We start from the raw sequence: 14473 nt of genomic DNA, 5'->3' as shown, positions 1-14473 counted from the left end.
AGCAAGATTACTTGGCAAAAGCTCGGGACATGAGCATTAGCCGCGATCTCCATAAATACCGCTCTCCGTTGTACCCTTGAGATAGTTTACATTCTGCCACAAGGTCGCGCGGGGCTCGGCTCCCAAAGCGCTCTTACTGGGTCAGGTCTGCAATCATCTTGATAAATATCTTTTCCATATTTGTTTGGATCAGATTATGTGACATGAACAGATTATGCAGATTTAGGTCTCCGGAGATCCGCTCACAATGGACAGACGCTTTTAAAGAGGAAAACAATGAAGGTAAAAAAGCAACAAACCTTCTTCCTCCTAAAGGACGGTGGAAGTCAGAAAAATTTCAGTGGACATAATATTCTTTATTTTTTTTTCCTATAGATACGTCCGATTGTTCCGATTAGGTTGTATATAAACTCTACCAATACACTTCTGTTATTTGCCCCCTTTTTGTCTGTTACAGTGTTATAGAAGGATTTGAATTGCACATTACATTCGGCTATGGCGGCGGATTCCCTATAGGATTGAATGGCGGGCGCACTGTGGATCCACCATCAGATTCATATTATTACTTCATGGATCTAATACCACTTCATATTACATAGTTACATAGTAGTTGTGGTTGAATATAGACAATAGTCCATCCAGTTCAACCTGTGTAGGTGTGTGTGGACGTATTCATTCCCCATACCCCTGAATGTTTTGATCTTGGAGATGTACGTCCAAGAGTCTTTCAAAAGTAGCCATACTCTCCGCAGTTACCACCATTTGTGGAAGAGAGCTCCACAATCTTATTGCCCTTACTGTAAAAAACCCCTTGCGTAGCCTAAGGTTAAATCGCTTCTCCTCTAATCGCATTGTATGACCTCGTGTCCTCTTACATTCCTTGCGACTGAATCGTTTTTTTTTCTATGCTGAGATCACTGTTGAGGTATTTATAAATCGCTATCATGTCCCCTCTCAGGCGTCTCTTTTCTAGGGAGAATAAATTGAGCGCTTGTAAACGCTCCTCATAATTTAGGCCGTCCAATCCCCTAATTAGCTTAGTTGCCCTTCTTTGGACTCTCTCCAGTTCCAGCACATCCTTTCTGAGGATTGGCGACCAGAACTGGACAGAATACTCCAGATGTGGCCGGACCAGAATTTTGTAAAGTGGTAGGATTATAGTTTTATCCAGGGCTTTTTTTTCAGCGGGAACGCGGGGGAACGCAGTTCCGGCACCTCCAGTCTGAGTGTATGCAATGGCAAAGGGGTGCTGGGGTCAGTGGGGTGAGCTGAATGGCCTATTGATGCTGGCTGCTGGGGGATCTATTGTTGCTGGGGTGAATCTATTGTTACTGGAGGGCATTTTGTTGTGGGGGGAGGCTACTGTTGCAGTGGAGGATTTATTGATGCTTGGGGGAACTATTGTTGCTGGGGGGCTATTGTTGTTGGGGGGATCTATTGTTGCAGGGGAGGATTTATTGGGGGAGAGGCGATTGTTGCAGGGGAGGATTTATTGTTGTTGGGGGTCTATTGTTGCTGATTGCAGGGGATTTATTTTACAGTTTTTTCTATTGTTGCAGGGGAAGATTTATTGTTGCTGGGGGGATCTATTGTTGGGGGGTCTATTGCTGCTAGTTTCAGGGGATCTATTGTATTCCTTTTCTAGTTATCATTAACAAATTCTATAAAAATGACCTAGAACCACAACATGATACTTGGTTCTGTATTCAGTAAAAGGGGGGTACTGGGAGGTGGGTACAGGGTGGAACCAAAGGACAGCGCTCGGAGGTGGGTAGGGGGTGGAGACAAGGGGTGACTCAGAAGAGGGGAGTACCTGCACCTATTCTCGGAGAAAAAAAAGCCCTGGTTTTATCTCTGGATTACATACCCTTCCTTAGGCATGCCAATATTTGCCAGCTTTGGAAGCTGCAGCTTGACATTGCATGCTATTGCTTAGTCTATCTTCTACTAAGACTACCAGATCTTTCTCCATTCTTGATTCCCCCAGAGGTTCCCCCCTTTTGCATTTATGTTTTTAGTCCCCAAGCGCAGTACCTTACACTTCGCCACAATATTAAGTCCTCTTTGGGAATATTATGATCAATACTGCAGATGCCTGTGGAGATATCTGTTACCAAGAAATTTCCAGCAAATAATAAGTATCTCTGATACCCCCAAGAACTTCTGGGATTATTTTTCTTCCATGGACCCCCCTACATTTTAAATCAAAATTTAAGGGTCCACTTACTAGCTTTGCTGGCCATACTGCACTCCCGGCGGATCCACAATGTATGTACCGACTATCCTAATTCATCAGCTTTTATAATGTTCAGTGGTGAGTTATGCTCCTGAAGAAGCCGCTTTGCGAAACATGTTGAGCTGATACTCCTATCACCACCATATTGCACCGCGGCCATGCCAGACATCCCCCGAAGGGGCTCTTGGTATTTCTCTATCACTATCCCCTTATGGGATTTGGGTATATGACCGCAATAGCTATTGGGGTTTATGTGTTACACTTTTCATGTAAAAGTTATTAATGTTTCCTTCTTTTTTAAATTGTATGTTGTTCTTATGTACCAATACATTTTGATACTTTTTTATACATGTGCCTAAAAATCCATATTTTCATATCTAGTCCCAATACAGTTACAGTGTTAATTTCATAGAGGAAAATATTTTTGTCAAAGTTTACGTCAGCTGCGTGTTTTCAGTGACTAAACGAAAATAAAATTGGAATAAGGTCAATTGACGAAAAACTATGACGAAAATCAATTCCAATTTTCGTCAACGAACGAAAATGGAACAAAAACGTGAGTGATGGAGGTCTACCCACCTGAACTTCCACTTTCCTCGGAGCTCCGCTTGCCTGTTAAAGCCCCAGCCCCCTGACTCTTTCGGCAAGCTTTTTTGGCTGAGAGTTTGCAGGCTTCCATCAATCCTTTCCCTTTCCTATGCAGTTCCACAAATTACACTCATTCACATTATCTCTTTTGCGCCCTCTGCTGGCCTTTTCTAAATCAGCAACACAATTCCTACCCCAGCCTATAATAGTAGCACATTAAAGTTTAAACATGTGTTGCACTATTGCACTACCATATACGAATAAGTAGGGGCATCTACTACCGTAAGCTGCTAAAAGAAAAAAAAAAGAAAAAATTAGGAAAAATACTTTTCCTATTTTTTATCTTAATATTAGTAATATATTCAGGTAATACATACAATGGCATTACAGCCAACAGAGTTTACAGTTTTTTTTTTTTTTTTTTTTTTTAATATTCAAAAGTTGCACTTTTGTTTGTCAAAAAGCAATATTTTTGTTTGTTTATGAAACTTGGATTTATTTATAAAGATGTTCTTTATCACAAAAAATCTGTGCCTGTAGTGCATGTTCAAACTTTAATATCAGAAAAAAATAACATCTTATTGGATTTTTTCTCCAGGAGTATATAATGAGTTTGACAATTCTTGAGAAATACATAAATAATGCAATACAATGTAACAAAACCCATTAGATTTCAGTCGACTCAAATGTACTGAAGATTTTAGCCAACTAAATGCGACTAAGGCATTATGCCTCGTACACACGCATCGATAGTTGGCCGTGAATTTTCGGCCAACGTCCGATCGGCCGATTTTCGGCTTGCTAGTATGATGCTTTCGACAACCGACTCCGACTTTTCGGCCGAATAAAATCTGGTGTGCAGGCTATAAAATTTTTGTTGGCCGTCAACACAACGGCCGATTTTCCGTCAGTCAGTACAGATTTCGGCAGACGAAAATCTGATGAGCAAGACTGGGCATGCTCAGAGAAGAAAAAACACACGGAAAGTAAACCAACACATGACATCACTTCTGAAGTTGGTTTTTGTTGGCCGAGAAAATTCGTGTGCAGTCTAGGCAACATTCCAACCAACAAAACAACACTGGACAAAAGTCGGCCGATCGGTCGGCCGATAATCGTTGCGTGTGTACGAGGCATAAAGCAATTCACAGGGCTAAAATATGACTAAAACTAAAACAATTTAGATGACTAAATACGACTAAAATGGCATTTTAGTTAAAAGACTGACTAAAACTAAATCGAAATTTGACATCAAAATTCACATTGGTCTGTTAAATATACCATTAAAAGTGGTAAATATAAGTGGCAAAATATACCTGTTGATCCTGCCAGAAACCTAATGAGCTGATACTCACCCGTACGCTCTCATTCTGGACTGTAATCAGTTAGCATTGTTCTCTGCAATCTCAGTGGACTACAAAACACCTCCCTTGGTTTGGAGAAAAGCAGGAGGTGTTGTGTAATCCTGAAACACAATGCTAGGTAGTCCTAGCACCAGTGGCAGCTGGTGCTCAATTTTTTGGGAGGAGTGGCAAACAACCTCGCCCCCCCCCCCCCCGCCAGGTCCGCACTCACCCCATCCACTATCATGGCTTCCCAGGCTTCTCCTCCCGGCTAATCCGGTCTTAAGATCTGCCTCCTGTCCTGATTGGCTGGGAGGAGAAGCCGGAAGACAATAGCGAATATTGATTCGCTAATGTCACAAGTGGGTGGGCTGTGCACCCCGAGCCCAACCTTTTTGAAGCCAATTAGAGCCTCGGGCTCTAATCATGTGCTTCCAAAAAAAAAAGAAAACTCATAGAAACCTATGAGCACTTTAGCCTAGTGCAGTGATGGTGAACCTTGGCCCCCCAGATGTTTTGGAACTACATTTCCCATGATGCTCATGCACTCTGCAGTGTAGTTGAGCATCATGGGAAACATAGTTTCAAAACATCTGGGGTTCCAAGGTTCGCCATCACTGGCCTAGTGCAATACCGTCAAAACTTTTATAAGAAAAAATTCAATGAGTGTATACTCACAAAAGCAAATGGTAAAATTGGTGTTGTCTATAAACCCAGGAACTGAAGTGGCCTTCCAGAGGATAGGATAGAGCAGCCTTTTTCAAACAGGGTGCCTGAGCACCTTGGGGTGCCTACAGGTTTCTTCAGGAGATGCCTTGGCAAAATGCCTAAAAATTGCCCCAACATTGTATACAAGCCAGTGGGTGGATCAAGCCTGCCTTTTAATTACACAAAGCCAGAGGTTTTTATTGTGCACCATTACAACCTTCCAGTTGTTGGGCGCCTCGTTCACCCCCTTCCCTGCCCCTCTCCGTCAGCACCGGGGTCATATTGGCTGAGTGAGGTAGAAGAGAAACATTGGAATACTAGTCAGTGGCAGTGTGCTTTGGAATAATAAATTACCTCTAATGTTGAGTGTGTGGATGTTGCTGGGTTATGTAACATTTTTAGTTTTTTTTTTTTACATTTTAGAATGGGGTGCCCCCCAAGAGTGTGCATAATTTTAAAGGGTGCCTTAGCTGTAAAAACGTTGAAAAACACTGGAATAGAGGATAGAATTACCAGCTGACTTGTTCCGAGGAACATGCCCTCTACATCAGAGCTGAAAACACATGAAGCTCATAGCTCATGAACTTTTCCAAGCCACAAGCTTCAAGCGACACTATGCTCAGGTGTGAATAGGCATAACGGAAAATTACAGGATTTTTGGCTGATTAGCATTTTGGGGCTTCAAGCTGCAAAATGTCGAGGATAGAGGGTAGAATTAACAGCTGACTTGTTTCGAGGAACATGCACCCTTCATCAGAGCTGAAAACACATGAAGCTCATAGCTCATGTACTTTTCCAAGCCACGAGCTTCAAGCAACACTATGCTCAGGTGTGAATAGGCATAATAGAAAATTACAGGATTTTGGCTGGTTAGCATTTTGGGGCTTCAAGCTGCAAAATGTTGAGGATAGAGGATAGAATTACCAGCTGACTTGTTTCGAGGAACATACCGCCTTCATCAGAGCTGAAAACACATGAAGCTCATAGCTCATGTACTTTTTCAAGCCACAAGCTTCAAGCGACACTATGCTCAGTTGTGAATAGGCATAACGGAAAATTACAGGATTTTGGCTGATAAATATTTTGGGGCTTCAAGCTGCAAAATGTCGAGGATAGAGGGTAGAATTAACAGCTGACTTGTTTTGAGGAACATGCCCCCTTCATCAGAGCTGAAAACACATGAAGCTCATAGCTCATGAGCTCATGTACTTTTGAAAGTCACAAGCTTCAAGCGACACTATGCTCTGGTGGGAATAGGCATAATAGAAAATTACAGGATTTTGGCTGATTAGCATTTTGGGGCTTCAAGCTGCAAAATGTAGAGGATAGAGGATAGAATTACCAGCTGACTTGTTTCGAGGAACATGCCCCCTTCATCAGAGCTGAAAACACATGAAGCTCATAGCTCATGTACTTTTCCAAGCCACAAGCTTCAAGCGACACTATGCTCGGGTGGGAATAGGCATAATAAAAAATCACAGGATTTTGGCTGATTAGCATTTTGGGGCTTCAAGCTGCAAAATGTCGAGGATAGAGGGTAGAATTACCAGCTGACTTGTTTCGAGGAACATGCCCCCTTCATCAGAGCTGAAAACACATGAAGCTCATAGCTCATGTACTTTTCCAAGCCACAAGCTTCAAGCGACACTATGCTCAGGTGTGAATAGGCATAACGGAAAATTACAGGATTTTGGCTGATAAATATTTTGGGGCTTCAAGCTGCAAAATGTCGAGGATAGAGGGTAGAATTAACAGCTGACTTGTTTTGAGGAACATGCCCCCTTCATCAGAGCTGAAAACACATGAAGCTCATAGCTCATGAGCTCATGTACTTTTCCAAGTCACAAGCTTCAAGCGACACTATGCTCAGGTGGGAATAGGCATAATAGAAAATTACAGGATTTTGGCTGATTAGCATTTTGGGGGGCTTCAAGCTGCAAAATGTCGAGGATAGAAGAGAGAATTACCAGCTGACTTGTTTCGAGGAACATGCCCCCTTCATCAGAGCTGAAAACACATGAAGCTCATAGCTCATGTACTTTTTCAAGCCACAAGCTTCAAGCGACACTATGCTCAGGTCGGAATAGGCATAATAGAAAATTACAGGATTTTGGCTGATTAGCATTTTGGGGCTTCAAGCTGCAAAATGTAGAGGATAGAGGATAGAATTACCAGCTGACTTGTTTCGAGGAACATGCCCCCTTCATCAGAGCTGAAAACACATGAAGCTCATAGCTCATGTACTTTTCCAAGCCACAAGCTTCAAGCGACACTATGCTCAGGTGGGAATAGGCATAATAGAAAATTACGGGATTTTGGCTAATTAGTAATTTGGGGCCTCCAATGGGGCCTTCCATAATAAATGGGGCCTTCCATAATAAATGGGGGCCTTCTATAAAAGAGAGAAAATAAAGCAAATAAAACAAATTTGAAAGCAGCGTTTAAGCTTAGCATCATCAACAAAATTATATAATAACAAAGGCTAGGGAATAGAAGTAGTAAAACACTATAAAAAAAATGTAATAGTATTAAAGTGAATTTACAGACAGATCCCTAATTTTTTTTAAAAATTGCATCCAATTTGTTGTCTGCTTTTTCATTTTGTATTGTCTGTTGTGCAGAAGATTCAAGGTTGGCATTTGTTTCGAAAAATAACAGCTCTAAAATCAATCTTATCACTGACACCACCTTGTAGGGTCATTCACTCCAACGAACAATATCTGACAGAACTCCAAAATCGGCTACAAGTTTTTGATTGCAAATTGGCAAGGTTGATGGGAAGTTATTTTTAACCTTCTGTGAAGTTGGGAGTGAAAAGGTAAAAGAAAAAAAAAAAAAAACAATGCTTTGTAGTTAGCACTGCTTGTAGAAAAGTGTATAGTCTGTAGTACTTTAAAGTACTTAAAGTGATACTAAACACACACTGTTTTATTTACATTATCCCTTCCATTTCTGTATATGGATGATGGCACTGCAAATATTTTAATAAAACAAAAAAAAAAAACAACATCTAAGTACATTTTTTTGTAATCAATTTACTAATCGATAGATTTCTGTATATGGATGATGGTACTGTAAATATTTTAATAAAAAAAAAAAAAACATCTAATTACATTTTTTGTAATCAATTTACTAATCGATAGATTTCTGTATATGGATGATGGCACTGTAAATATTTTAATAAAAAAAAAAAAACATCTAATTACATTTTTTGTAATCAATTTACTAATCGATATATTTCTATATATGGATGATGGCACTGTAAATATAAAAAAAAAAACATCTAATTACATTTTTTGTAATCAATTTACTAATCGATAGATTTCTGTATATGGATGATGGTACTGTAAATATTTTAATAAAAAAAAAAATATATCTAATTACATTTTTTGTAATCAATTTACTAATCGATATATTTCTGTATATGGATGATGGAACTGTAATTTTTTAATAAAAAAAAAAAACATCTAAGTACATTTTTTGGAATCAATTTAGTAATCGATATATTTCTGTATATAGATGATGGCACTGTAAATATTTTAATAAAAAAAAAAACATCTAAGTACATTTTTTGTAATCAATTTACTAATCAATATATTTCTGTATATGGATGCTGGCACTGTAAATATTGTAATAAAAAAAAACATCTAAGTACATTTTTTGTAATCAATATACTAATCGATATATTTCTGTATATGGATGATGGCACCGTAAATATTTTAATAAAAAAAAAAAATCTAAGTAAATTTTTAGTAATCAATTTACTAATCAATAGATTTCTGTATATGAATGATGGCCTTGGAGCTGCAAAGTCACTGGTTGGGATACACAGTTGGGATTTGCACTTGGAGCTGCAAAGTCAGGGTGCTAACCACTAAGCCTCTGTGCAACCCATGCTCGTTTCGGTTGTATGGGCCACTTTCAGAATGGTAACACTCAAAATAGCGTACCGTACCAAACCGACCCGAACCGATCCGCTCAGTGGAAACGAGGTAGTAGTGTCCTAGTTGGGATTTGCACTGTGGACCTTGGAGCTGCAAAGTCAGCGTGCTAACCACTAAGCCTCTGTGCAACCCATGCTCGTTTCGGGTAAATATCATCTTACTTTCTGTTTTGTGTCTGGGGTAGACAGTGAGAATTATTACAAAGCATAAAAAAATAAATAAATAAATAAAATAAAAAAACATTCCAACCCTTCTTTACACCAACTAAAGCTAGAACTCAAGAAACACTTTGGCGTGAGTCCCGCTGTAGTGAGAACATTTGGCTTACCTTTTCTCTTCTTCAACGGTTATTTGTGGGGACCTTTTTGCATTCCATCACAGAATACCCTAAAAAAAAAAAACAGAGATAAAAGAAAATGAGTAAACTTTGAAAATGTTTCTAAAAATAAGTTGAAAATTAAATATTTATTTCTATTAGAAGAGACTTTGAGGTACCAGAAAGATGAGCATTAGAAGAGCATTAGGTGGCCTGACAATCTAGGTTCAGAAAATTACTAAACTGTGCCACTGATTGCTGCTCTATTAAGGGCAGAAGTAAGGACTGCCCACCGCCACTGGCGAAGGAGTAGAACAGGAGTCTCCAAACTATGGCCCTCCAGTTGTTCAGGAAATACAATTCCCATCATGGCTAGCGATGTCTATGAATGTCAGAGTATTACAATGCCTCATGGGATGTGTAGTTCCGCAACAGCTGGATGGCCGTATTTTGAAGATCCCTGGAGTAGAGGAAGCACCTACAATGTCAGCGGACCTGCCAGAAGGTCCTTGGGGAAAAAGTTTTGTATATCTCTTTTTTTTTGGGGGGGGGGGGAGGGGAATAGTGGCTCAGGGAGGAGGTGAAGGTTGGAGGATAAGGCAGGAGGTGGGATCAACTGGTATTTTTCGTACTTGCCGAAGATGTACTTAGGATGAAAAAAAGAAAGCTAGGACTGGTAAACTGAAACATACACAATTTTCGTTTTTGGGTTTAGCCATACTTTACTTGCTGAAACACAATCAGGACCAACCGTATAGACCTTGGTAAAAGCTTATGCATTAACTCTCATGAGTCTTTATGTTGATGCCATGCAGCAGAGAAGAATAAGGAACATACTGACACCTTCAGCATTAGCGGACCTTTTTAGGACAATGTTTCCAACCCGTTTCAATCACTATTTCCCCCCAAAGATCTCTCGGTTGACATTGCCTGCATGCGCCTCCAGACAAGAGATTGTCACCGAATCTGCTCAAAATTGGTCAGCATGGAGAATGATCCTCTCCATTTCTATGGCCAGCTTTAGAGAATGAACTTGCATTTATCCTTCATTATTCTTAGATCTCCTTGTTTTTTTTTTATTTAGATAAAATAGTAACAATTACGAGTGTAGAACTGTAGGACTGCTCAATACTTTAAAAGGTTTTCATCAATTACAGCACTTAAATGTAATGTCTGTGTACAAGTAACGCATATACGCTCACTTTTCTGCAATTATCTAATGTCCTACAGCAGATTTAGATTAGATGTGGGAACTTATAATTAATAAAACACTCTGGCTTCACCTAAAATGATGCAGTGTTCAGTAGCACAGCTCAAGCTGTATGAACCCATGAGCCTCAGATATTCTAGCCATCTCCCCCTTCCCTGTGCCCAAATATTACACCAGTTAAACCTACTGCATTCCAGTGGAGAAGATTCTCTAATAGTGAGGTGCACAATGAAGCTGCTGAAGACCTGCAGAGTGAAGATGCTCAATGTGTACAGAGTAATAGGTGTCTAGGGAGCTGCACGTTAAGTCAAGACCTGCTGTATTATGGTAAATGGCATTCTCAGCCTGGAACCCTGCCAGGCCATGCCCCCAACATGTTTCACTCCTCCCACCAGAGCCTATTCATGGTGGGTGGAGTAAAAAGCATTAATGGCATGGCCTGGTGGGGGAGGTCCAGGCTGGGACTGCCATTCACCATCATACAGAAGGTCTTGACTTGAGTGATAGGTGTCCCAGGAGCTGCACATTAAGTCAAGACCTGCCGTATGATGGTGAATGGCCGTCTCAGCCTGGAACCCTGCCAGGCCATGCCCCCAACATGTTTCACTCCTCCCACCAGAGTTTATTCATGATGGGTGGAGTAAAAAGCATTAATGGCATGGCCTGGCGCGGGTCCAGGCTGGGACTGCCATTCACCATCATACAGAAGGTCTTGACTTGAGTGATAGGTGTCCCAGGAGCTGCACATTAAGTCAAGACCTGCTGTATTATGGTAAATGGCAGTCTCAGCCTGGAACCCTGCCAGGCCATGCCCCCAACATGTTTCACTCCTCCAACCAGAGCTTACTCATGGTGGGCAGAGTAAAAAGCATTAATGGCATGGCCTGGCGGGGGGTCCAGGCTGGGACTGCCATTCACCATCATACAGCAGGTCTTGACTTGATGTGCAGCTTCCGAGACACCTATCACTCTCTACTATTGCCTACAGCATAGACGAGCTCCCTTCCCGGCCAGCACTCACAGTGGTGGGCATAGGACTTCAATTCCATACAGCCTGAGCGGCTCACACACATATGCTTTGAACAGTGTGTACCCTGCACTTGGTGTAACAGAGCTACTGCATTTCTTAGTGTAAAGAGGACTCAGTGTCACCCAAGGTTCTCACCCATGCAGGTTGAGAATACATGTATTATATGATGGAAACTGGATTTTCTGTTTTTTCATTTTTCAAATAACGGAATTTTTGTAAAATCTTACCTGTAAAATTCCTTTCTCTGAGTCCTCCGACAGTCGCCGCCTCTTCATATTCGTCACATATGGGGTATTAGACTTTGCTCCGAAGGAGTAGCTAGGCAACAGAATATGTTAACATTAAAGCTTTTAACATATCCCACCCTCAAGGGGTGGTCCCCTCAGTCAATACCCTCCTACTTCCTGCAACCATATCTCAGTTTCAGTGGAATAGCAGTAGAGTATACAACCAAACCCCAAAAGAGGGGCGGGGGCGGCGACTGTCAGAGGACTCAGAGAAAGGAATTTTACAGGTAAGATTTTACAAAAATTCCGTTTTCTCTTACGTCCTCCGACAGTCGCCGCCTCTTCATATTCGTCACATATGGGGACGTCCCAAAGCAGTGCAAACATGAGGGGTGGGAAACGCATCCGCGCCGAAAGGCAACGCAGTCTCCGCATCAAAGAAAGGAACCTTACCAAAGGAAGGAAACCAGCTGGGCTACAGGAAAAACAAGTGCTCAACAGGAACAACAACCCAGGAAAAGACAAATAACCAGGGGATAAAAAACTTATCCCAACAGCCAGAGGTCCCCAACAAGGGACCCTAGGGAATTGCCGCACTAAGAACCTTGCGGCCAAAGGAAGCATCCGCCGATGCCTGAACATCTACTTTGTAGAATTTTGTGAAAGTATGCACGGTTGACCAGGTCGCCGCCTTACACACCTGGGCTACAGAAGCCCCATGACGACAGGCCCAAGACGTACTCAAAGATCTAGTAGAGTGCGCCTTCACAGGCACAGGGGGAACCTTCCCCTGCAAAGCATAGGCCTGTTCAATGGTCTGCCTGATCCATTTGGCGATGGTAGAGGCCGACGCCGCCATGCCCTTCCGAGGACCCTCTGGAAGAACAAACAAGGAGTCCGTCTTTCGAAAAGACTCAGTCGATTTAAGGTAAACCCTTATCGCCCGAACAACATCCAAAGAATGCAATCTCACCTCCTTTGGATGTTTAGGCTTCGCGCACAGCGAAGGCAAGACAATATCCTCATTAAGATGGAATTCCGAAACTCGCTTCGGAAGAAAAGAAGGATTAGGTCGCAAGACCACCTTATCCAAATGAACAACCAGATACGGAGACTTGCAGGACAAAGCCGCCAGCTCCGACACTCTGCGAGCCGAAGTGATCGCAACCAAAAAGGTGACCTTTTTGGACAACATAGACAACGAGATCTCCCTGATCTGTTCAAAAGGAGCACGTTGTAACACAGATAGAACGAGATTCAAGTCCCAAGGGGGCAGAGGATCCCTCCTAGGAGGAACCAGATGCCGCACTCCCTGAACAAAGGTGCCAACCAAGGAGTTGGAAGCCACGGGACGTTGAAACAGAACGGCCAGCGCAGACACCTGACCCTTTATCGTAGCCAGCGCCAAACGCTGATCGACACCCGTTTGAAGGAAGGACAGCACTCGGGAAACCGAGTACGTGCGGGGTGAAAACCCCCTGGACTCACACCAGGCAAAATAGGCCTTCCAAGTACGGTAATAAACCTTCCCCGAGGAAGACTTCCTCGCGTTGATCAAGGTATGAACGACCTCTGGGGAGAGACCCTTCTCCTTCAGGACCTCGGTCTCAACAGCCAGGCCGTCAAAGCCAGCGACTGTAAAGCAGGATGGTATATCGGTCCTTGAGACAGGAGATCGTCTCGAAGAGGCAGACGCCACGGGGCGTCGACCGCCAGATTCACGAGGTCTGCGTACCAGGACCGGCGAGGCCAGTCCGGTGCCACAAGAATCACCGTGCTGCGTTCCGAGTGCAACCTGCGAAGGAACCTGGACAGCAACTGAATCGGTGGAAACGCGTACATCAGCCTGTACTGATGCCACGGGGCCACTAACGCGTCCGACGCGTCTGCCCGAGGGTCGCGCGTCCTTGCCACGAACCTTCTCACCTTGTTGTTAAGATGAGACGCGAACAGGTCCACATCTGGAAGACCCCACTTCGCGCACAACATCTGGAAGACAGCCGGGTGGAGAGACCATTCCCCCTGATCCAGGGTCTGGCGACTCAGATAGTCCGCCTGCCAGTTCTCCACCCCCGGGATGTGCACCGCCGTTATCGCCGGGACATGAGTCTCGGCCCAAGACAGAATGTCGGCCACTTCTCGAGCCGCTCGGGCACTCCTGGTGCCCCCTTGGGGGTTGATGTAGGCCACCGCCGTGGCATTGTCCGTCTGCACCCGAACCGGGCAGCCCTGCAGCCGGTCCGTCCAGCGATGAAGACAGAGATTTATCGCACGCAATTCCAGAATGTTGATCGGAAGGGAGGACTCCCCCTCCGACCAAGTCCCCTGGGCTGACAGAACGCCCAGCACACCACCCCAGCCCGACAGGCTGGCATCCGTGGTGATTACCGTCCACGAGATAGGACGAAACGACTTGCCCCCGGACACCATCGGGGACTGGAGCCACCACAGAAGGTCTCTTCTGGTGCGATGACTCAACGAGATTTGAAGATCCAGAGATTGAGGTCGCCCGTCCCACATGGACAGGATCTCCGCTTGGAGACCCCGCGTGTGAAACTGGGCGAAGGGAATCGCCTCGAAGGCCGAGACCATCAATCCCAGACATCTCATGCACGTCCGCAGAGACGAGTGCGGAACGTCCCTGAGGGACCTGACTTCCTCCTGAAGAGTTCTGAGTTTGTCTTCCGGCAGGAAGACCTTCGCCTGCACCGAGTCCAGAATCATTCCCAGGTAGGGAAGACGAACCGACGGACTCAGTGTCGACTTTGGAAAATTTATCGTCCAACCAAACTCCTGCAGAGTTTGCATCGTGACAGACAGGTCCTTCTCCAGACCCTGGCTGGTCGCAGACCGAACCAGAATGTCGTCCAG

The 14473-nt window shown here is 43.5% G+C and overlaps 1 protein-coding gene across 7 annotated transcripts in view; it reads right to left on the bottom strand.

The window, feature by feature from the left end:
- PLCB4 (phospholipase C beta 4) overlaps positions 1-14473 on the bottom strand; it is a 608938-nt gene that overhangs the window by 382176 nt on the left and 212289 nt on the right. For all 7 annotated transcript variants that reach the window (XM_082250179.1, XM_082250184.1, XM_082250183.1 and 4 more), the window contains one exon: positions 9148-9206. The gene's annotated coding sequence lies outside the window, so the exon portion shown is untranslated. The remainder of the gene's footprint in view (positions 1-9147; positions 9207-14473) is intronic.

This window comes from Pelophylax lessonae, assembly GCF_965119305.1.
Source record: "Pelophylax lessonae genome assembly, chromosome: 3".
NCBI classification, from domain to species: domain Eukaryota; kingdom Metazoa; phylum Chordata; class Amphibia; order Anura; family Ranidae; genus Pelophylax; species Pelophylax lessonae.
Note: the sequence above shows the minus strand (reverse complement) of the source record. Positions and strands in the feature narration are given on the sequence as shown.